Source organism: Centrocercus urophasianus, unplaced genomic scaffold (assembly GCF_019232065.1).
Source record: "Centrocercus urophasianus isolate 14NV4802_14NV808 unplaced genomic scaffold, USGS_Curo_1.0 seq_22, whole genome shotgun sequence".
NCBI lineage: Eukaryota > Metazoa > Chordata > Aves > Galliformes > Phasianidae > Centrocercus > Centrocercus urophasianus.
The window spans coordinates 3,591,922-3,615,922 of record NW_024884778.1 but is presented as its reverse complement, the minus strand read 5'-3'; the positions used below and the strand labels follow the sequence as shown (position 1 = coordinate 3,615,922).

Genomic DNA, 24,001 nt, shown 5'->3' with positions numbered 1-24,001 from the left:
AGAGTGCGGAGCTGCTGGTGGGAGTGCCTCAGATGGCGGCTTCTGAGAGGGGAAATACCGCACATCTGCACCGGGGCCTGCGCTGGAAACATGTCATCGGCCCACGGAGGACAATGGGACTGTCCTGGATGATTGAATACCAACAGCTGCCTGGGGAGGCGGCCCCATAAATCTAGCCCTGCCCAACTCCTACAGCGGAGAGGGCTTCAGAGATGGTCTGGCACAGAAGGCCACAGTTTTCACACAGCTGAAGGGGTGACGATTACAGCCACTGAGGAGCTCCTGAGGGTCCCTGTGATCAGCGCACACGTGGCCTGTGGTTCTGCACTAACTGTGATGCGAGGGCAGAGAGTGCAGCCCCGCTGCCCACAAAGGTTACAACCACCACAGCCCCATCCTCCCCCACCTCAGGTCCTGCTAGAGACGTGGGCCCTGACCTTGGCACATGTCAGCAAGAGCTGACAGATCCACACGACCAGAGCAACATCACGCACGGCCTCACACACACTGAGAAAAACCCACAGGTTCGCTCTGTTGCAAGGCACATTTTGCTTGGGTATGCTTTCTTGTTTGTTTGTTTTTAAATATTCTGGCAGTGGAAAGAGTCACTGTTTTGTTTTCTTCCCTGCATATGCTATATAGCTTTCCCTCTCGCACTTGTTTCTTGCTTACTCAATTGACTATAGTCTGCCTCTCTCACAGGAACGCTAGCTTTGTTTGTCCCCAAACTGTATCGTAATCCAACTGCTTTATGTCATCCCACCAGCCCCACTCAGGCAGTGAAGATCAAAATATTTTCCCTAGGATGCTATGCAGAGCGAGGTGCATATATGTTTTTCCAGAGCAGAGTTGACCTACAAGGCTGAAGAGCTTGCAGAAGTGTTTTGGCTAGTGAACTCAGTAAACACAACATGAAAAGAGGGAGTAGTGCTACAAACAATATCAAGGCTTTGTTTGTACAGCCACGCTATTTTTCAGACACTGTGAAGAAAGTACTGCTTTTCAGCTACACAATGTGGCAAGCCCCCCTGCAAAGCATCACCCAAAATGACCACATTTTCAGCAACGTTTAAGCATAGCCCATAAATTAATACGGGACATCCCAACTATCATCAACAAGTAGGTCTCATTAATTGTGGATGGCTCTGAGAGGCACATAAAACACTCCACAGCAGCAGCCAAAGTCAGCTTGGAAGCACTCCGCACTCCCAGTGCTCCAGAAGCACCGGGGCCAGCCCACGTGCTCTACGGGAGTGGGACGAAGCCATCCCCAGCCACACAGCTCACCCTCCGTCTCTGCAAGCTAGAATTAACTTCCCTGACAAAATGCAAATACATTAAAGAAATACCCAAGCCAATTAAGACACAAGTGTTTAAAGACACGAATAGTAATTACAAATGTATTATTCATACCTAATTTACAAGATGAACTTCTTTTGGTAAAATATTAAACTGTTTACATGCATTCAGGAAGACAATTTCCAAACTGTGTGCATCCTGCTCTGAAGCGGTGACTATTACTGTGCAACAGCTCTGCAGACTTACAGTGTATACTATGTAGTAATCAGAAAATGTTTGACCTCAGATATCTACTTGACCCCACAGAAATGCAGACTCGCTCGCTATAAAATCCTAAACAATGGGGCAGACAAGGTCATAGGGTCAAAGCAAGTATTAACAGGTCATTGTGCAACCCACTTGGGAGCAATTACTTCTGGTCACGGCTAAGTGGACACTTGATTGAATACCACTAAGACAGCTCACATCCCACAGATAACAATCCTCACAGCGATTAAGAATTAAAGCCCCCATGATTCAGCCTTTATTACTCAAATGAACCTAACTATTCCATAAAAAACTCTTGGTATATGCATGATGCAAGGTCTAAATTGAAATGCCACCTCATTAAACAATAATATCTAATTTTATCTAAATGAATTTTCATGAAAGTACGCCACACAGCTCAGGAATTTTTAAAATGAATTATCACAAGTGATACATAATTTTACCAAAACTGCTGCAGGAAAAAAAAAAAAAAAAATTAGCTCTAGGGATGAAAGGGAAACATCTATGCCGAATGGAAATTGCATTTCTTTCTGCTTGCAGAAAAGGTAAAAAGGAGGTTCGTGGCTTCTATCAGACAACAAAGCCAGATTTTAATCAAATCAACACCCTTCTGTAATGTCAGGTACATCCCCTCCCCTGGCAAACACCGAGCCCACACAGCACGTGCCGAGTACCACCGCATGTACCGACCACTTCCAGCACAGAGCACGTCAGTGTGCACGTTAAACCCCTAAAACTTGGGTTTATTATCATAAGCTGTTACAAAAGCTCCCCATTGCTATGGATGTTCACTGACATTTGTTGCTTCAGACGTTTCTGAAATAAAGGCACTGTCCATGAGTGCATCCCCTCCTGAGGGTGACAAACCTTGCTGCGAGCACGTGTGTGCTGGCTTTTAATTTAAGAGCTCTGACTTATTTCACAAAAGCCACAATAGTACAGAAGAGATTCCCACTTTAAGAAAAGTTCTGTTATAAACCACTGAAAGAGAAAAAACAGGTAAGTGGACTTAATTTTTAGGTTTAACACTAGGGGAAGGTGCTGTGGTCTCACTGCCTAAGGAGAAACTACTGATGGGATCAGCTCAGAAGGTGTCTCAGCCTCATTTCTACAGTTTCACACGTACCTTTTTCCAAAAAGGGTCTCTCCCAGCCTCCTCTGCCCAGTCAGTAAAGCAGCTGGTACTTAGAAAGCCCATGTCTTCTCTCACAGGCCATGCCTTTCTTAGGAGGTGGAAAACAGAACCAAACCGTGTTGCCCCACATGGGAGCAACACCTCGGGGACGTTTAAGAGCACTGCATCCACAGACATGAGGATGTGCAAATTATGCATGCATGTTTGGAGGCCATTTTAGAGCCTGGCTCATGAGTCATACAGAAAGTAGATCAAGAGGGAAAAAAAAAAAAAAAAAAAGTTTAAAGATGCATTTTTGGTATTCTTGGTAAAACAGCACAGTTTTGCTTTATTTTTTTTTCCCTTTGCCTTTTTCTTTCATATTGAAACTTTCTTGGTCTTCCTTTGGTTGGAAAATTCAGTTGGAAAATTCTGAGTTAAAACAGGAGTATTCCATTAGTGTTAACACCACAATAGCTAGCTGATAACATATCAGGTACGTGAAATTCCAGCCTGGCAGAGAGGCGCTCACCACCATTGATTGCTGCACAGGAGTTCACGAGGAATGAAAGGCTGCACGGTGGCTTCTCCCTTGTCCTGCTGCCAGCGAGGTGTAATAACGCCATTATGAAAAGCAAACAGGAATGAACTCTGCTTAAAAGAAGGTGAAGTCTGAACTCAGAAATCAATTGCTGCATCAGTCGTGCCCCTACAACTGAGTAATGCTGTTACAAAGTTCATCAAGCCCTCAAGATCCTCACCCTGGCAAGGCTTACGGTATTATGCATATTTTATCGGCACTGAATATTCATACAGTGACAGCATCTGGACACCAACCGACTAAGGCTGTCACAGAGGGGAAAAACAGTCCTGGAGTTCAGCTACCAGCTGGAGATTTCATAGGGAGATCCACGCTCTGTTTTCCACGCTTTCAGCCAAGCTGTACATCTCTCTGCACCTCTGCCAACCCAGGTTTGGGACGAAGATATCTGTTTCCTCTATTGCCAAGAGGGAAGATGCGTTATGGTTCCCCTGCTGTGACAGCAGCCAGTGCCAGGGGGCTGCTGGGTGCAATAAAAGCACAGAGCAGATGAGAGCCCATGGTGCAAAATAATACGTGCACTCTCACTGAGAGCACCTCCCTGGCACCTGAGAGGGCAGTAATCATAAAATGAGACCTAAAGTGCTACTGGGATACAGACACGATTTCAGCTTTGCTGCACTCATGCAGCAAAGGAGACACCAACGACTTTGGAGCATGGGGAGGTGGTCGTGCCTTGGTCTTACTGCCTGTGCCAGGGGAACCACGATGGCTTCTGAACCAAGATCTGCAGCATTTGGTCTCTTCTTTCTCTCCTTTTTGTAAAACCATTTAAGCATACCATGCATAAAATACAAAGCTGAGAGTTATTACCATCAACCGGGCCAAAATCTATTGGATGGTTCAACACCTCTTTGACACACTTCTCATTAGGAATGTGAAAAAGATCAGAAAAATACGTCACAATTAAGCTAGCAAGGACAGTGTGCATCAGACCACCAAATCATCACACATGCAGGAACACAGTGTGAATCCAGGCACGAAGAGGATTTTCACAGCTCGCATTTTTAATAGTCAGCACTGCCTTATTTGCATGTCCAGAAATTTCTTCTGGAGTTATTAAGCACTGCCCTAATCCCTGAACACTTTCTATGCACCGCTAACAGTAGCGCTGCCAGCCCCCTCCTGCTCTTGATGCTCATCCTTCCCAGATAAACGGGCCACCAAAGTGCCAGCACACTCCGAAATCCAGAAGCCTGCCACCAGGCTGGCTCCTACTCAGAAACAAAACTGAGGTTAACCAGTCCTCCCAAAAGCTGTCCCAACATCCCATTCTGTCCAGCCACAGAAATCTACTCTCTAGAAGACTGTCAACTTATAACCTTACAAATCCAAAAGGAAATGGCTAGGTCAGAAAACTCCCCAAACTCACTCTTGTTAAACAAGGATGTTTCTGGTTCAGGAACAGATGGGAAGAGAATCCTCTCCATAGCTAACCCAGAGGAGGTGGGGTTGCCTGAAATAAAGTCCCTTTGACTCCAGCTTTGCGTCTCTGACAGCCCGACTCAGTCATGGACCGAGAAGATAACAGGAGTCCATTCATTGGCTTGACTAATGCACAAAGGCAAGAATTTCCCTTCCCAAAGAGATCTAATCATAGAGCTTCAGAAACTGACTAAAGGAGAGGGACTGGGGCAGTGAGTACGCTAGAGATGAGCCCCAGTAGGTTGCTATTAATATATCCCTGGAGCAGACACCCCCGATCTGCAACGTTTGAAGGAAACAGTGAAATTGCACAATGGAAAGAGTTCTTCAAGTGAAACACCGAACAAGTGCAGAATTAGAGCTGAGCTCGGAGAAAAGTTTTTCCACTGATCTAGTCTAATGGACTAGATTTTCTTCTTTTCAATCCCAACCAGAAAAAGCTGACCCCTGAGCGCCTGTCTTCCTTGGTACGCTGCAAAAAAAATAAAGATGCAACTAACCAGCTGGCATGGGATATCAGCCAATTCTCTGTCCAAGAAGAGTTTTCCACGTCTCTTTTTGAAAATTGAAGACTAGAACATATTCCATACGGACAGAAAGAGCGAGAGAAAGCCTTCAGGTGCTCGCCCTTCTTGTGCCAGGGATCCTCCCAAACACCCCTCTGCTGTGCTGAGGCCCTGCTGCAAAACCCGGCTGCGTGGAAGCCGCATGCCTTAGCATGGGTGAAGCAGCCGGAGGAAAGGAGTGCTCTGTTGTGCAGCCTCTCTCTGTTCAGCTCCCCCAGCACTTGCTTTCCTTTCTGGCACAGGACACTTCAGCTGCCTGGAGCTATAATGGGCATTCAGAACAGAAGCCAGACATCCCTTGCTACTTTTGTTCATGCCTACCTGAGCAAACAGCTCCCGTGCTCCAAAGAAGCACCTTCTTAATGAAGCAGCTATGAGATCAATGTTGTATGACTTCCAAGAGCAAAACAGTTTACAATTAGCTGAAGATCTGGTATTTGACAGTTTTTTATGGCTCTTTTACAACTGTTTGCAAATCTTTTCTTCCTTTAAATTATTCCGAAAAGTGTTAGGGGGAAGCCAAAAGTTATTTAGTGCGAGCATGTGTCTACTTGCATGAATCCAAGAGTCTTTTTAATTTAAAAGCACCATTTCAAACGCTTGTATTTACACGACTGTCGTTTATGTAATGCTTTAATGAAAACCTAAATGGAGCACAGAAGCCAGTGCTAACACAGAAGACAGTGGGAGTTAGTGAACATGTTCTTGGGGCAGTCCAGAAGACGGTATTACACAGATCCACCACCATCAGGATTCATTCATCAGGGCATTGTAGAATCCATGGCTCACTTCCTTTGATTCAGGCATGCAAACCTTTGAGCATTCGCAAATCCAAGTCACAAGTCTGGAACAGCCTGGCTTACAGTACAGAGCAGGTCAGGTCTTGGCTCCCAACAGCATGGCACAGGCCTACTTTGCCTCAAAGTTATCAAGTTCTCTAAGTGAAAGAGCAAGAGAAAGCCCTCACAGATAAAAAGCATGTTCTAGCCTTAGGCCTGTCAGCATGGCACACGTCTAAAGGGAAAAATGAATCTGCATGATAGAGACTTGAAATGCAGGTGTCTGGATGGAAGAGAAAATTTCTAAAGGAGGTATATGTATGCAAGAAAAAGAAAAAACAATACAAAGAAAAAAAGAAAAGGATGCACATTTGCAAGAGAGCAAAGAACAAATAAAACAAAAGCAACTACACCTGTAAAAAATGTGCTCCTTTGCCAGGTGTATTAAGAAGGTTGTATCCTCATTTTAGACTAGTCAAAAAGATTAAAGCCATTTTCACTCTCACCCAAATCACCAAGGAGACCAATGCTCCTTCAGCCTGTAACTGCAGAGAAGTTAGCACTCAGGAGAACCACCTCCCAAGCTCTGGCTTCCTGCTCCATAGCAGCCATGTGTGCACAGCCAGCAGCTGCCCAGCCAGAGTGCCACAGACAACTGTATCAACATCTTCCTGGACAACAGGGTGTGATCAATGCCACCCTTGGCTCCTGGCTATTTGGAAATGCTACACCCATATTCCAGACTGACAGTCTGCAAGATCCTGCACCTTCCAGGGGAAGCCAAGCCTGAGCTCTGAAAGATGCCTCCAGCAATGGGGAACTCTACCAAGTTATGTACTCTTATGCAAGTTTGGGGTTTCTTAAACATCTAAAGGCAAAACAAAAAAAAAAACAAAAAAAAACAAAAAAACAAAAAAAAACCAAAAACAAAAAAAAAAAAAAAGGAGAGAGAAATCAATCTAGCAATTCTTGTTGATTATAGTAACAATAATCATATCTGTGTGATGCCAATAACATCTTCGAGTGCTTTGAGACAGCTAGCTCAGCTGCCTCACAGAGGTTGATGAAATGAAGTTACAGATTTCAGGCCTCTAGAAAGAGGACAGAAAGCACAGAAGGTGATTCAGGGACACAGGACAAATGCAGCAGCAGGTACTGGTGCTGGCTGTGCTATCACCCGATTCTTGCAGCAGCAGTGGCACAGACACATGCCCTATGCCACCACGCTCCTACCTTTACCAAGCCATATCAGCAAAACTTCCTCATATCCCCTTACCTCTCTTTACTTCAGGTACTGGTGGATTTGTGAAAACGCACAACTTCATTATTTCTTTTCTCAGGTGAAGGCTTTACATTTCACATCAGGAAAGAGCTACTCAAGGTCTGGAAGGTTTGATCCAAGCGATGCATTAAAAGCCACTTTCCTCCAGTGATTACATGAAATATGTCCAACTCCCTAAATATTTTAATATACATTTCACAATACAAGTATATTGTGTGGGAAGAGAGAGAACAGTCACCGCATCACAGTTTGCCTGCCTGGATCCCACCCAGCTGTGGGATCACCAGTGAGCAACAGATACATTTAAGTCCTGTTCTGACACCAGTTCCTCCCGTTGCTTTTGGCAAATTGCTTAACACCCAGCATGTCCAAGTTTCATCGCTTTATATATGCATATAGAGAGATATATGTATACACACATACTGCAGAAATCATATTTATTCAACCTCCTACAATGTTCAAGAAAGTAACGAATTATGCTAAAGCATTTGAAAGCTAGGAGCTCTATCAGAGACAGATGAGGATCCTCAAGAGAGCGAGCAGTGATTTTGCAGCAACCTGTGAAGCTGCCAGAGCTCAGGAGCAAACAGCCATCCTCAGCCTTTGAAAATCACAAACCATCTGAGAGAGTTTAAAGACAGGGGTGAAAAATTGCTAGACATCTTTGGGAGAGAAAAAAAAAAATGATCAGAAAACACCACAGCCAACCCAAACCACTTATGGGCAAACCACTGATCTGCAATTCCAAACCACTTTTCCGCCTGAATCCTCCACTTACTATCTTATCTGATCTTGTCTCAGGGAATCCCCCACCCCCGAATGTCTCTGCTAGGAAAGGCCCTTTCAAGCTCCGCTCTGAGCACTGAAGCGCTCCCTTACTCAGGATAGGCGTCAGGTGATGAAGGACTAACAGGGATTTCATGCACCCGTCTTCCTGGCGTTGCCGTGCCCTTGGCTCCCAGCGCAGTTCTCCTCAGGGGCAAGCAGGCTTTGCTCTCTGCCAAGTGAAGGTTGCCACATCCAGCACACACGCACACTTCCACTGGCCCACCACAAGCAGGCACGAGCCTACAATAATTCTTTTGCGAGTCAAACATGCTGTGAGCTGTATCAGTATTGTAACGAGCAAATGCTGCTTTACCGATGTCTAAGAAATATTCTAAAGTCTGTCACCAGTGACGGCTCTGCCTGGTGGCACAAAAACAGGCACATTCAGCAAAACGGCACAAAATTGCTGTTGAGGAACAATCCCGACCCCTGCTTCGCACCAGCAGAGCGCTCTCTTTGAGGCCGAGGTTTCAGGTACCAGTTCTTTCTATCATCAAAACACCCCACGTAAGATAACCCCAGCACTTGGCGAGCATTAGTTCAATCAGCCAGCAGCCTCTCAGCACTGCAATTTTTCCCTATTCCCAGTTCATAGCACGCAGACAGGAAATGGTGTAACATCAGTTACGGAATAATAAAGTCCCAAACTTCTGACTTCCCATTTCAGTTCGCAAGCTTTACGTTCACATCCTTCGTCCAAAAATCTCTTTGCCAAGAAAGAAAATGAGGTGATCATTTCCCTCTGCCCTTGTCATTTTTTTTTTTCCCTAGGAAAAAAAAATAAAAGACAATATCTGCCTTTTGGAATCCAAGTCCTCACAGCAAACTATTTCTGAGAACCATAATCTGGAAAGACCTTTGTTAAGCGAGGATGTCGGAAGCTCAAGAAAGAATAACAGAATAATGATGCCTTTCTGAAGAACGGGTACCAGCGTGTTCCTCGCATTATTTCTGGAAATGGTATAGCTAATATGACAGCTCTGATTTGGAGCCTTCAAAAGGCACAAGCTACTGGCATTCTGAATGCATTACAAACACACACGCACCCCTACGCCCACTCCAGCACTGAAGATTTGTTCCGCTCCTGTCTGCAGGCTGCTCCGGGTGCGTGGCACAACAGGCTGCTGCCTTCCCTCAGCCCGCTCTTCTCCTCCAGGGGACTCACATCAGCCCTCTGAACACAAAGGCTGTAGGAGATGCGCCAACGTACCGCACAGCAGAAGGGATCCTCCATGACTAAATGGACACAATGGAGCCTTTCAATGAAACCATTAACCCGAAAAGTGGGGGACAATTATTACCAAAGCCAGTGCTTATTTAAAAAAAAAAATAATGGAAAGTACCATTAGAAACACCTAATGTAACTCTTATTAACTTATTTGAATCTCGTCCTGAGCACATCGGGTTTGTAAGTGACTGCTAACATAGCATTCTGTTTGCCTAATTAAGTTTTCAGTAGGGTAAGCTGTAGCTCTCACTAATACAAGGAACTGGAAAATCACGTATAAACCAATGCCTGGCTTGATTTACCTTCATTGTACAAGAATGTGCTACAGGCTCTTCAACAACCACTACGTAATTTTCCATCAAAAAGGAGAATTGCGGCCAAATTGCCATCACAGCCGGAGCGATGGGCTGTGCTCAGAACCCAGAGCTCAGTCTGTTTGGGGCCACTAGTGGCACTGAGGATGAGGAGCAAGCCAGGCATCCCTCCTGGGGCCAGGGAGCAGAGGGCAGCGGTGCTCAACCAGGAGTACAGCACGGAGGAAAATGACCATCAGCCAGAAAAATTCCCCCTAAGAGGCTTAGAAGAAATCTCAGGGAATCAACTCAGATCTCCATGACAAATAATTAGCAAAATAAAGATAAAATACTCAAACATCTCAGCTTTCCGCTACATTCCAAAGCGGCTTATTTTCTCCTTTAATTTTATTCTGACTGCATTCAAAACACTTGCTTGCAACTTCCAAAAGAGAAGACTCGGGGGGGTGGGGGGAGCAACAGCAGAGTGCTTTGCACACAAAGGCAGAAATCTGGCAGCGTGGATCCTGCACCCCTGGGCCCCCAGGATGGGGGTGTGCTCACTGAGCAGCCCCTCAGCTTTTAAGAAGCAGTTTGCCATTAATATAATTTACAAAACGGTTAAAATCGGAATGTTTTCCCTTCGTGAAAAATAACGCACTTAATGCTTTTCATCTGGCACATAAAATTTACAGTACCTCTAGGAACGTTTTCTTTGGTTAAATCAGCACGATTGGTGCTTTTTCAGCCTTTCAGCGTACTGCAGTTTTTTATAGTGTTTTTTGGGGGGTTGTTGTTTTCACCCATTGTAATAAACTTTTCAGAACCAGAAATGATCAACAATAAAAGCATTCCCATGTCCAACAATTTTAACCACTACTTTTAAAGCAATAATAAAAAAATAAAAGGAGGGGAGAGGGGGGAAGGGGGAGTCGGACTCAACCCAACCATTCCAGCAACCATCCCCATGCAATCAATACAAGTCCCTGTCTGCAGGGCCCAGCTCCCCGGATCGCTCCCATGCCGCCAGCAGATGTTGGCTGCCTGGGAGCACAGACGAGGCGGTTCATGACTTCTCGGAGGCGGCCGGGTGCCACATCTGCACTTGATGAAGGCGAGCGTAGGAGCGTGGCAGGGAGACGCGGCCGGAGCCAAGTGCAGCAGCCACTCTGGTTGGGACAGAAGCAGCAGTGAGCTGCCAGCAGCGAGGCCAGGCCGGCTGCATACTGCACTGCTGGGGCATGGCCGAGCCCAGTAGCCCCAAGTTCACAGCGAGGAAGCGCACAGAGGCGGCAGCCCGCGCCTGACGCTGCGCTCTCGGATCCTCATTAGCTGGGCGGCGATCCAAGTTCATCTGGGCCCCAGAGAAAGGCAGTGCTTGTGTTTAGACCGCACAATACTGACATAACATTAACAGATTTACATATGCAAAACTGTGAAGCAACAGGCATTCCCCCTCAATTGACCCACAGCTTGTAGTGGCTGCCGAGTTATTCCCTGCTTAGGCTCTGTAACCAAGTGGGCGTCATGCGACTACCATCTGGGTACCACTTATTTAAAGCTGGCAGTCTCTCTGTAATAGGCAAGCTGGCAATAAGCAGGAAGGGAATAAATTGCATCATTTAGTTAACATCCACTTGCTTTGCGGCTGTTAAAAACCCATGACTGAATAATAATTTGGTTATTTCTTTTGCCAGACAATGCTGTCAGCCAATTCGTACTACGCATGCTGCAAAACGTCAGCTTGCAAAATTTCCACTTTAAAAATAAATTAAAGAAATTCGGAGTATAATGTGAGCTAAGAAGTTTCTCTAATGCTCGCAATTCAAATGCAATCGGGTTCTAAAAATAAACTTGTGCTGCTGCAGTCACCAGATTCTGCTTTTCCCCAAACCCTTACTCTTGTTTTCTTCAGCCACCCACCCTGAGCCATTCCACGTGCCCAACACCACTGGCCAGGCCAGCAATAAGAGAGTAACAACTCTTTAGAACCCAACACATTCGGGCTTCTTGCTTCCCGCTGCCCTCCTCCTCTGCCTTGATTCATCAATTTTATCATTTCCTTCTATTCAACAACTGCTCTCGCACAAATCAGTATCAAACAATATCTGAAATCCTAGACTGCTGACATACAGTTGGAACTTATGCTGTTTTTTGGTCCCAATTTGCTAGAAATACAAACAGTCCAGCACACACAGATCTGCACTCTCTTCAGGACGAAAGGGAAAGTCCATGCTGAGTACACTTCTATACTGCACAGATAACAAAGGGTTGCTTTATCCAGAGGGATGAGCCAGAAGCAGCTCCCAGTGGGATTAGAGGTGAGGAAGAGCCACAGGCACCATTGGTAGGTAGAGGTGGCACTGCCTCCTTTCAAACCAGCCTCGTTCTGCCCTCAGCACACTTGAAGGAGCTGAGGGACAGGATACTTAAATGCAGAATCAGTTCAAGACAAGAGACACTACGTGGAAACCCAAGGTCATCACTAACACTCAGTGGGTACCAGGGCCAAACCTGGGCACATGTGGTCCCAACAGGCAACCCCACCACAACCCAGCAGCACCACCAGACAGACCAGGTGCGACAGGACCCTCCAGGCACTAAACCTCAAAACATCTCCCAAGCCAACACACACAATGACTGTTAGCTTAAAAATAATGACACATTCACATAGAAAGGAACCCTATTTCCAGCTCTAGCAGCAAGTATGGGATGCACGGGCACCGCTCTGCTGGGCTGCCTCCTTGAGACCCTGCGGTGTGATGGGCAACCACAGCAGCTTGAGGGAGGCTTGGGAACCAGCAATAAAAATAAGATGGGGGAAGAAAAGGATTTTACTTGGCACAACCACACACCAACCTGATGGGGCAGCAGTCAGACGAAGAAAGAGGGGGGGGGGAGGAGAAGGAACAGAAACAAAGAAAAAATGTCAGAGGAAATGCAATGCTAAAGACTGTTTGAGGATGCCAGTTAAGCAGGCTTCAAGAAGGTAAGGCCACGGAGTGTCCCAACCCTTCCTAGCACAAAGAAATGCCAGCTGGGGAATGCAATGTGCTGGCAGCCCTGCTCTGCAGCTCCCTACAGGAGACACTCAGACACTCTCCAGAGAGGAGATCCACGGCCTCCAGCAACTCCAGCAAGTCGTCCTCTGGGGAATGTGCATCCTCCAGAGTGCTCATCTATCTGGGAGAGGGTTTGAAAAGCTCCTCGTACCGAGCTTTGGCGCTTTTAATTGCACATGCCCTATCCAAGTTCATCAGCCCAGCAACGCTGTCACACATGTGGCACGGAACGTTATGGTCAATCTCCCTAATTATTCTTGAGTTATTTTCTTCCAGTAGATCTACAAAATATCAGCATAAATCTCTAAACATTAACCAGTCAACAAACTCAGCACAACAGACGTAAGCTTGGCCCTGACAAATAAAAAGACTACGGAAGATGTATTTATTTGTAGAAAATGTCCTTCCCCATAACCATCAAATAGATTACAACTGCAGTCCTTTCCTCGCGCTGCACCCTGGGATTCAGTCATTTAACTAGCACACACCACAGTCCTGGATTAATCATAAACAGAGTATATTTTTAAGTGCATTAATTATGTAACAGATGCTTCCAGGATTCCAATGGAGGTAATTTTTAAAATCCCAGCATACAATTTCATGAATCCGTGCAGCTTCAAGGTTGCTTTTCATTTCAGCCCAATACCACACTTAGTTAAAACCAGGAGGTAATCGCCCACTGCCTAATTTTCATTTTAATCTCGCTGCAGACACGCTCTATGCTGTCACCACAGGACTGCTGCCTTCTGATGGAGGAGCCTCCAACACCCAGCCCACCACAGCAGCTTTGCACAACACAAGGGCAAGCTCTCAGCTCTCCTTGGGCAACTCTCTGCCATCTCAAGTCCCACTCACACACAGGTGCACTCAGCAGGATGAGCACAAAGGCTGCGCAAGGCTCAGGGCATGCCTCATACACTGGGGGTACCCCAGGAAAGAAGCTCCATCGCAAAGCATAGCAGCACAACTCAGGGGCTTCACACCAACCTCCACAGCACCTCCCAGAAACTGGGCCAGCAGCGCTTTGCAGCACGAACTGCTGTTACAGCTGCATGTGAACTCCTGCTGGCTTCATCTGACAATGGGGCCAAACGGAGCTCACCCATGTGCTGCCACACTTGAGAAAAATGCTTTTTATTGTACTTAGCTCAATGCTAACAAACACGGTATATCCACATGTGGAGAATAACTGCAGATCCACAATATTTTCCTGCTAGTTACTGGGAAATTTACAGCTTTTACAGCCAGCTGCAGCTGCTAACACTCACAGACCACTGCACCAACCCAACCAGCGTTGTGGCACTGGAGCAGAGGTGCTCACTACAGCACAAGCTGGGTTGCACGGCACTAACGGTCTCGATGTCTTGGGTGAGAAATTCATTTTTCTCTCCCTCTTTGCACACCAGATCATTACTGGATCAAGTCGTGGATCTTCTCACAGAACTTCATCTCTGCTTCCTCCTGTGACACTTAATTCATGCTGACGCAGAGGGGCACAGCTCCAGATGCTCACTGTGCATGTGGCTGCGCAAGCCGTTCTCCTGGTAGCATCATGCTGGCCTGGGCTCTCCTTCCAACAGACTCCACAACTGCTCCAGATGGGGAAAAGCACAGATGCAATGCATGCAATTAGGGTTCAAATCAGATGTGGTTTTGACACTCAGGAATAAAGAATGAAAACCCTATGCAAGGTGAGTGGTGCTGCCAGGTGCAGCAGCACGCACAGTTACATGATCCTGTGCTGGCTGTGCTCAGTGAGACGGGATGGGTACTGAAGTCAGGCATGAACCAAGGAAGACAGAACAGTGGATCATAAGATTTTTACTCACATTAAGTACTATTATTCTGACTCTACTCCTTTAAAAGATAAAATAAAATAAAAGACAGGGTTAATGCTTCAGTACCTCACTTCATAGACTGCACATTGAAATTCCTCCACAAGACCATGCAGAAACGAGTGGTGAAAGGGCTGCCAGCTGCAGAAGGCAGACACTCCAATGCAGCAGTCCCTCCAGCCCACCTGGACCATCTCTGTTGCAGGAGGAACGTGGGCATCACCCTCCTAGAGGCCCCAGCTCAGTGCCAGCCCACAGTGTGACTTCCCTCCTCAGTCCTACTCAGTCTTCCAGCACCATGGCTGGTTATCAGCCAGGCAATAAGGCCACGCAGTACCTGTTTGGCACAGCTCGCACCACTCTCCCAGGGCTCCTCCAGTTTCGCTTCCTGCTAATGTGCACCTGCACCAATCTCAGGAGCCATAAAAGCACCAAGCGTATTTACAGCTCTGCTCAAACCCCCTATGGCAGGGGGCACACCCCACACAGCGTTAGTGATTGTGTCACACACTGAGCACCTGGTGCTTTCAGCAGCCCCTTGCACCCAAAGCCAGCACTGAGCATACCCTCATACCCTACAAACACAAGCACAGGCTGCAGGTCAGACCCCCTCCTGGCGTAAACCCATGGCAGCACTGGGCTCTGGCCACACATTTTCTTACCAACTTCTGCTCTTTATCCCCAAAGCTGGCCAACAGGCAGGATGCACGGTTTTAGCCAAGATTTATGCACTCTTTCTACTCTGTGAAAACAGCAGTGCCTTTCCTCAACAAAAACCAAGGGGCTTTCCTAGGAACCAGCTCTGCCTGGCACATGTTGTGAAGCTGTGAGCAGCCCAAGTCACAGCACACACACATGGACCTCTGTGATGGGCAGAGAGCAACGCATGCTCCTCCTAGCCCAGCACCCACCAAGCAGAGGTTGGTACATAGCAATGATTCAGTGCTGATGAACAGAAACATGGGCATGTGCTGCTGTTAAAACTGGGCTGTGTCTGACACAGGCATTACTTCTGCAAGGAAGTTTTCTGCTCTGCATGTGCCTCCCTTTGCAATTCACCTCCAAACCCCAATGCCACCCCAGGCATAGGTATTCATCTCTTTTTTGGACCTACAAAAAACACTAGCTGAAAGCCTGCAAATTATCTCAACTGATAGAGCTCTCCCTTATCCAAAAGAAAAGAATCGAATGACAAAAAAATATCTTCCAAGGAGCATGTAAACATTTGAGCATAGCAAGAAGAAAGCATTTCCATAAAGCTCTCACTGCAGGATGGCTTTTAACCTCAGGCACATCCCATAACTCTGGCTGAAGTTACGCAGAGCTGCCCAAGTTTCTGCTATGAGTCAAACCTGCAGGATCTGCCGCTGCCCTCGCTGAAAAGAGGATGTGAGAGCTGGCACACTGCCCTGCTGGAAGCTCGGCGCCGAGTCCCTGTGCTGGGGACAGAGCTGGCCACACCACGAACAGCTCAGCATGCAGACAGCATGCAGGCACCTGGGGGATGCTGCAGAGCCCCCATGGAGCACACAATTAGCATCTGCTGCATTACTGCAACATTTTTCAAAGAAAAAAAAAAAAGAAAGGTGATGGTAGCTTATACCAAACAGGTCTCCTCTGACCCTCCCCAAGCAACCAGCTGTGTACCACATAAGCTAACAAGCAAAGCACCATGGCACAGCCCTGCCGAGCAGCTGTAGGAATGCTCCCCTTGCTCAGACATGGCACTGCAGGCCGCCACCAGGAGCTCTGCTGAAACAAAGGCATTTCTAGTTTTCCCTTTCAATTACAACAGATTATCATTTCGCTCAGCAATGCCCCTTATTAAATTGAAACTCTCTGCATCAGAATTAAATATGTCCTATCTCCTCAAAATGAAGTGTATTATTTATCACTAATATTTAATGACAAAAACCTGATAACTTTCTCTGATTATAACACTGATTTCCTCCAGTCATGCATCATTGGCTCTGCTGGTCATTAGCATTATCACAGTGCATAAACTCTGCCTTATGCAGCAAGTTTGATAACGGGGCCAGAAGCCCACAGCCACCATTCCTCAGTTTGTTCAGATTTACCAGTCTACCTCTATCATAAAAACAGATTAGCCAAGTTGTTAACAACTCACAACTACAAAACTCACAGAGGAAAAAAAAAAAATAAAAAGAAAATCTCTCCTTCAATCTGTTAAGGTAGATGTAGGCTATGATGCTCTGTGTACGCATCCAGACAGTTTCCTTTTATGTATCACAATCACGAATATTCATAGATTTTGTTCCCTGAGCCAAAACGATGCTTTTTCTCTTCTCCTCCCCCTTTTTTTTTTTTTTTAGTTTTTTAGTTTTTTAAGCCCAGTCCACTCAAGGCAGCTCCTGAGGTTTCAGCAGAGGTATCTGGGTACCTGAAGCAAAACGTAGCCAGCATGTAGGAGACGTGGAAATGCACCTATTTATGACATCCACCTGAGGGAAGGAATCACTTACAGTGCTCTGATCAACAGTCAGCAAGATATTGGCTGATGGAGCCCTGTTTGAGAGGCAGAGCAGTGATGAAAGCAGGAGGTATCGACACTAACACGATACGTGCTGCCCTTTGCCAGGCAAAACTCCTACTGCTCATAGCAATGCCACTTTGGGTTGAGTTCCAGTATCACTAACCACAGTATTAGAAACAGGGGCTATCCCATGAGGAAGGGCAGAGATCTGGCAAAGCTAGTGCTGAGTTCTGCATTCTCAGTCAAGGCAAAGAAGCAGGCTGAGCAGCGGAAGAGCAGCAGGTCACACAGGATGCAGCACATAGCACAGTTGCTTCCCCAGCATCAACCCGAGCATCCCAACACCACACGGTCACTGCACTCCTGCAGCCACCACACACACGCACACCCTCCCTCCCCACACTTCTGACCTCACTGAGCTACAGCCAGCACCAGGACCTGGGGTCCCATCCTGCCCCTGAGGGACCACTCCTCACCAGATCCGGCCTCGCTGTCCCCAAACCCAGCCCAGCCCAAGGGCTGCTCCTCAGTGCATTGGCACAGATTTGGGAAGACAGAGGCAGGACTCGCACCACCTGTTCCCATGGGCTTTTCTTCCCAGTGCAAGGATGGGAGGTGGGAACTGGGCCGGCTGAGCCGTGCCTGAGCGGCCAACACAAATCTGTCATGAGGTTCATGGGAGATAGAGTTCGTGACTCACTGTCAGCAAGCGTACTATTACAACATGAGAGCTGTTATTAATGAAAAAGGGAAAAAGCAATGCGGGTGAATACCTCAGGAAGGTTTTAACTTTGCAGTCCCAAATAGACGGCTCACGGAATAAGGTTTGCACCAGACCTAGCTGACAGCAGTCACAGCAGACAACCTTGTAACTGAAAGGCCATCAGAGCAGCATGCCTGAGCTGCAGGGAAACTCACTCCTGCAGCACTGGAGCTGGTGCAGCTCCCTGCCTGTGCCCAGCCCCGAGCTCACGGCTGGCACCAAGGGAAACCTCGCATCCACCACGCGGCATGGGGAAGATGCCTCCTGAAACTGACACTGGTTCCTAAAGAAACATCACTTTATTACTTAACCCTTCTTAATGGAATGATGAACATCCCTTCAGCAAACAAGGCAGCAATGATTTAACATCACACCGCATGTTTCATTACAAAACCGGTAAAATTAATACCGCTCCCCTCTCTCCTGCTGCAACCACTCATTTCTTTACGTTCAGTCACATTTCTCACTTCTGCACCCAGAGCAAGTCCCCGACATACAAAAATCCGCATTGAGTCACCTCCAGGCAGGCACACCCCACAGAGGGGAGCAATGCTGCAATGGAGCCCCAGAAGCCCCGATGCCTTTGGAAGGATTGCGAGGCTCATTCAGGGCTCCAACACTCGCTGTCATCCCAGCCGTGCTCAGCCATCAATTCTGTGGACAAGGGTTTTGCAGGAAGGGGAATTCTGAATTGATTTTTGTGACCAGCTGTTGAGCTGCTGCTCTGAACACACCGCCAATCCCCCTCACCATTTTATCTTCCTTTATCACCATCTTTTTAATAGAGACATGACATTCTGCCTACTGCTGGGCTCTCTCTATTTATCTCTCTCTTAACAACACTTTGGCATCGCCGGCTCCGCTATCTAAATCAGCACTAGTGCACGTCCGGTCACATAAAACTGGAGAGGGTTTCCCGAGATGCCTCGGGAAGTCTGCCTGCTCCCGTTCGCTGATGTGTTAATACGCCCGATGCACTAATTAACGAACAAACAGCTCGGGCTGGGAGCTGGGGGAGGGACCAACGCGAAGACGGCGCAGAGCCCAAGGAAAGACACTTGACCCTAATTGTTAGCAACAAGATGACAGGGCTGAGCGGGAAGTGTGGCTGAAACTGGGATCCAATCTGAAAGGAAATGTCTGGTGAAGAGGGGAAAACCAACGATGCCGTTGGAGGCCCTGCGCTCCCGGTGGGCGCCCAGCTGGCAACGCGCTCCCAACACACCTCTCACTCCATGCCCACACCCTCATCCTCTTCCCACGCCCCCAGCCAAAGAGGGGAACATCCTGTGACCTCCATCCAAACCACCTGCAGGAGGGGGGCAAGGAAGGCTCAGGATGTCCAAAGCCCCAGCACTACAGCTGTACCCAGAGCAGAAGCTCCTCGTGCCAAGCACCCTGGGCTGCACACCTGGGCTGGGGATGCACTGCTGCACCAGTGGGAAGGAGCTGCACTGCAACAGACGCACTGACAGCCTTGAAAACACTTTCCATGCATTGCAAAAAAAATTGGGGAAACGTCCTAAACACTTTCTATCTGAAAAAAAATAAAATAAAATAATCAGCTAAATCAAGGCTCACAGCAGTGCAATAGAGCCCTCAGCACTGCACTCCGGGTTGCTTCAATTGCAGCCAGGAAGAGGGGAGAAAGCTGGCACACTGAGCTGGGAGACACTGCTCAACAGCAGCAGAGAGCGTCCTCAAGAGCACACAGCCAGGCACCAGCCCTGAGCTGAAGGAAACAGGCACTGCGGTGCTAACAGAGCAAATAACGCAACCAAATAACACATGCTGGCACCCAGAGCGCTTGTGAGACCATTGCAACCCCACTGCAAACTGGAAGGGACAAAGCCCACAGTTAGTTTTACCCCCAGAAGCTCCACAACCTGTCAGACACAAGCAAATATTGGATGATACGAACTCCACTCCAGTGTATCTGTCAAGATATTTACAGGGCTCAACTGTACTTCTGTTTTTAATTAAATCTTCACACACATACTTTAATGTAATTTAAATAGATTATTAGTTGTCAGAATATAGTATAAATTTTGTTTACGATTTAGTTACTTTAAGTACTGACGTTGAGGAAACTCATTTAACCCCCTGACTGAGCGTCATTACGTGTTGAGATGAGACTCCCAAAGAGCTTCCACTGCCCTTTGCACTCTCACAATAATCTTAAATTACTACAACTTAATTGCAATTTCAAGGCACTAAAATGGGGATGCTCTAAGAACAGTACAGGGAGGGTCAGTGAGAGGAGAAAAATGATTCAGTCCTCCTCAGGTACCCGAGAGGGGAAAAAAATGCATTCTGCTCTTCTGTTTTCTCATTTGCCATAGAACAACATCTTCATTTTCAGGATGGTGCTGAACAAAAAGTTATCGGGGTTACATGAGATCATTACCACTCACGCATGGCCACTGCACATATGGATGGAAGAGACAGGTGCCAGGTGATGAGAAAGAGAACCCCCGAGCGCGTTTGCTGCAGCAGAGCCAGCACTGCCCTGACTCTGAGTAGGTCGCACGCTGAAGTCAGAAACGAGCACAAGTTGAAGCACCCTGCTCAGCAGATGCCCAAGCTCCTAAAGACAGAACAGCTTACAGTTCCCTTTCAACCCCAGACACGGCTTTTCTTCATATTAGAGGATTACAGAGCTCCCCCAGTTTGGCTCCCCTAACAACCCCAGCTCCCTCTCTCCCATGCACACCGTGGCAGCACCTGACACTGGCTGCAGCGGGACCACAGGGCTGTGCTGGGCGAGCTGAGAGCAGCGCCGGCGGGCACGAGGGCCGCAAGGAGCCACCTGGTGAGGACATGGCAAAGAGGAACGCGGTATGGATCATGACTCAGAGCACAGCCAAGCACCTACGTATGTCTCCAAAGGCAAGAAAGTCAAGAACGGTGAGCCCCTCTGTGCCCTTGTGAGCATTTGGTAAAGTTCTGCTGCCAGGACCTTTGCGAACAGCCGCAGACAAGCTGCTGAGCTCCAGCACGCAGCGTTTCTCAACCGCCTTTGGCACATGCTGCCTGGCTCCCAGTGCCCCCGCCGCAGCACTCATGGGTGTGAGGACATATCGGGGCCGGGGGGACTTGTGGCAAGCTGAGCTGGGACACAGCCCCCGACAGCAGGTCTTGGGGCTGCAGAACCCAATGTGCCCCCAGGCTCTGCAGCTACCCACCAATGAACCCCTGCTACAGCGTAACCCAACTCAGGCACAACTTTGCACCCAGAGCTGTGCCAGGCTGCAGTCCCAATCCTGCCCCCACCTGGGGACTCCCGCTGTGTCACTGCTGGCGGGGCAGAAGGCCTGAGCACAGCAGCGAGGAGCCCAACTACAAGGGATCCCAGCCACGAGCAATCCTGACCACAAGGAGCCCCGTTCTGCTGCCTCTCCCCCAGCCCTGCCTCAGCCGCAGGAAACGTCTCCGCTCGGTGCCTTGAAGTTGCAATTAAATTGTTGTAATTTAAGATTATCACGAGAGCAAAGGGCAGCGGCAGCTCTCCGGCAGACTCCTCTCACCACTTAATGCTGCTCAGTCTGAGGGTTAAATGAGCTTCTTTAGTATAAGTACCTTAAAGCAAGTGAATCGTAAACAAAATTTATACTATTTCCTGACAGCATATAATCTATTAAAATTTATTAAAGCTTCTCTGAGAAAATTTAAGATGACAGAAGTATCATTATGTCCTATAAATAACCGGATGGCCTTGCAGAAATAACTGTATTTTACATGCATCTCCTACATATGTGTGTGCATACGTTATTTCATTCCATAGACAAATACACGCTGGAAAGATACCTTTGCAAAGGAATCACACGACCCGGTCCAGCCCTCTCTGTCCATGACCACAAGCACTAAGAACACTGAATGCCGAGCCCCACGCCATAACCCACCCTTCCACTACCACCCCTTTTCCCCTAATTTTTTTACAATACCGTGAAACAGGAATAATCCCGGAGCTAAGCGCATCGTGGATGGGAACACAAAGGTTAGCCCTTAAGAGAAGGTGGTCCTTTGCTACGGAGCAGCGCTGCAGCCCGTGCCATGCAGCGATGCCTCACGCTCAGCACTCTGCCCAGCGTCCTGCCTGCTCCCAAAGCAGCACCTTGCCACCGACTGCGGCATGAAATGTTCATGCAAAAAACACTGCGTTACCCCAAACGGCTTCACAGCATACGTGTGCATGTTTAACACACGCACGTTTTACTGTCTAATTAAAGTATACGCCATAAAAAAGTACCGGCTCTGTAAGTTACGCAGGATGGTTGTGAAATCTTACCTTATAAAAGCATAAAGTACTTATTGTGTGATCTGCACTGCTAATTAAAGAAGTACTTCTGGGGAAAGGTTTTGGGTTTCTTCATTCTTCAGTGGATGCGCGCTTGGTCTGCTCTGCTCTCTGCCCTGCTCACACACACTGGGGTAAAGCCTTCTCCCGCTTGCAGTGGCTGTCCCCATTGTTTCAGGATACTTAGAACAGAAGTACTTAGAACAGGAACAAAACAGGTGGAGTTTGCACTGAGCTGTCTGAACGCAAACACGAAAGCATCAAAAACAACTCCGAACTGCACTGCTGACATCCAATTAACGCTCACACCAAAGCATTTATCGAAGCAAAACCAGCGATCACCTCACACCCCTGGCTACAAATTTCACTAAAAAAAACGAGAGAGCAATGGAACCTTTCTGATGCAGCCCCGACACCAGGTGACACCTCGCCCTGCACCAAGCACAGCACACAGCTACTGCAAAATGTGCCACCGGGCAATGCTCCGGGAAAAGCGCTGCACCTTCCACCGCTCAGGGCTGCAGCCACGCAGCGTGCAACGCCTCATCGCCACCCAACCCCTCTGTCACACACCAGAACCGCTCACACGCCGAGAAAAACACGCCCGGGTTTCCTTACAAATCAGAGATGCAGAAATCAGGGTTGAATTCCACAGAACTTTTAGGCTGTTTTGAACACTGCGTTACTGGAAACGCCGCCTTCTCCACAGCTCCAGGCGGCAGAAATCAAACCGAACCAAATCCTCCATCACTCTCCAAGTGTACGGAAGCCTCAAAAAAAAAAAATTAAAATAATTTAATAATAATAAAACCAGCCCTTCCCGTGCACCGACCTAACTTCACAACCAAAGCCGTGAGCAGCAGACAGCCTTGCGGGGAAGGGCAGCGTTATTTCCCTCCACGTTACCCTATGGATTCCCAACAAAGAGCAGCACTGCTAACGGCCCGGCTGTGCCCTGCTGCAGCACCCGGCGCTCCCAGCCAGGCGGCTCTGACAACAGCCCAGCAGCAGCTCCGTTTGATCTTTCCTGCCTGCCTTAATCTGGGTTGTCAAGGTTCACTTGTTGGAGGCTGTTTACTTTACTTTTTTTAAAAAAAAAAAAAAAAAAAAAAAGTGATTTTCTTTTTCTTTCTGTCTCACACACAATGACTAATCCAGAGACTAAGGGGGAAGAATGCTGCCAATGCGAGACGTTAAAGCTACCATACCTTTTTGCAATGAGATTTTAGCCGGCACCTTTTGAATGGTGACTAGTGAGGAGCTTCCTCCCCCAGTGCCCCGCTCCATTCACTCCGGTGGGGAGACAGTGCAGGGAAGGGATTCGGAGCGGAGGAATGAAGCCGGTAGCCCTGATTTCCCCCTTTTCCCCCAGATTTGGTCGCAAAGACGCACAGCACCTCCTTCCCTGCTTCGGTGCTTTCGGGATCTCTCCAACTTACACGAGCACGGGCTGCTCAGCGCTGACACCAACTGCAGAAATAAGAACCGAGCGCAGCGCCCGCTTCCCTCCGCCTAAATTAAAGCAAATCACAGAGAGCAGCACGAGCGGCAAGTTTCTTCGATGACAGACTCGAAAGTTTGGCTCGGCGAGAGCCCGGCCCGAACGGCACGGCACGGCAGGTAAAGCACCCGCTTGGAACGCGGCACGGGAAGGACGCAGCTCAGAGAGCGGCGGTGACCCGCAGCCCTCGGTACGGCCGGAGCCGCGCAGACTGAAAATGAAACCTCCAACTTCGGAGCGCGCAACTCGTGCCGCTGCTCCGGGAGAGAAGCGGCGGTGCGGGGCGGTGCGGGGCCCGGGGGGGGGGGAAGGGGGGGGGCGAAGCGGGCGCTGCGCTCGGTTCTTATTTCTGCAGTTGGTGTCAGCG

At 48.0% G+C, this 24,001-nt stretch overlaps 1 protein-coding gene across 6 annotated transcripts in view; it reads right to left on the bottom strand.

Moving 5' to 3' along the window:
* FOXP1 (forkhead box P1) overlaps nucleotides 1-22,319 on the bottom strand; it is a 334,704-nt gene extending 312,385 nt beyond the window's left edge. For 5 of the 6 annotated variants that reach the window (XM_042823146.1, XM_042823149.1, XM_042823145.1 and 2 more), the window contains exon 1: nucleotides 22,125-22,318. The gene's annotated coding sequence lies outside the window, so the exon portion shown is untranslated. Of the gene's footprint in view, nucleotides 1-22,124 lie in introns of all 6 variants that reach the window. The other variant, XM_042823158.1, reaches the window with a different exon arrangement.
* Nucleotides 22,320-24,001: the final 1,682 nt, after the last annotated feature.